We start from the raw sequence: 963 nt of genomic DNA on the forward strand, positions 1-963 counted from the left end.
ACTGAGCATTATATTAGGCCTGCTAGCAATGAGTGCATTAATGATCCAATCATTTACCTAGATCTAGGTTGATCCTCCTTCTTCATTTTTTCAATCCTTGTCCATCTTGATTGAAGCACTCATAGGAATATTATTTGGATTGAAATTCTTGAACCCAAACTTCTTTAATAGCTCATGAGTGTACTTGGTCTAGCTATGAAGATCTCATCTATCATTTGCTTGATTTGCAATCTAGGAAAGAGGATTAGCTCCCCTATCATGGACATCTTGAATTCACTTTGCATATCTTAGCAAATTTCTCAAAAGAACTTCATTAATAGGTCCAAAAATAATTTATCAATATATATTTGAACTACTAAAATATCATTTCCTTTAATTTAGAAGAAGAATATTTTATCTATTACCATTCCCTATTATTTTGAAGTTATTGCCAATAAGAAAGTAATTAACCTATCTTACCAAGCTCTTAGGGCTTGTTTTAGTCGATACAAAGCCTTCTTCAGTTTGTAAACATGATTGGCATTATTGGATCCTCAAATCCTAGAAGCTATTCTACAAAAATTTCTTCATTGATTAGTCCACTCAAGAAATCACTTTTAACATCCATTTGATAAAGCTTAAAATCTTTAATGCATGCAAAAGCAAGTAAAAGTCTAATAGCCGCAAGTCTAGTAATAGGGGCAAAAGTTTCATCATAATCAATACCCCTTTCTAGATTATAACCTTTAGCTACTAGCCTAGCCTTATTTCTTACCACAACCAAATTCTACTTTCATCAAGCTTATTTCTAAAAACCCATTTTGTCCCTATTACAGGATAATCACTAGGTCTAGGCACTAAATCCCAAACTTGACTTCTCTTAAAATGGTTTAATTCTTCTTGCATTGCTATAAACAAATATTCATTAGATAAGGCTTCTTTGATGTTGAAGGTTCAATGTTAGAAAGAAATGCACTGAAATGA

The sequence above is a fragment of the Prosopis cineraria genome, unplaced genomic scaffold, assembly GCF_029017545.1.
Source record: "Prosopis cineraria cultivar Desert tree isolate PC_DT_omini unplaced genomic scaffold, ASM2901754v1 PC7, whole genome shotgun sequence".
Classification (NCBI taxonomy): domain Eukaryota; kingdom Viridiplantae; phylum Streptophyta; class Magnoliopsida; order Fabales; family Fabaceae; genus Prosopis; species Prosopis cineraria.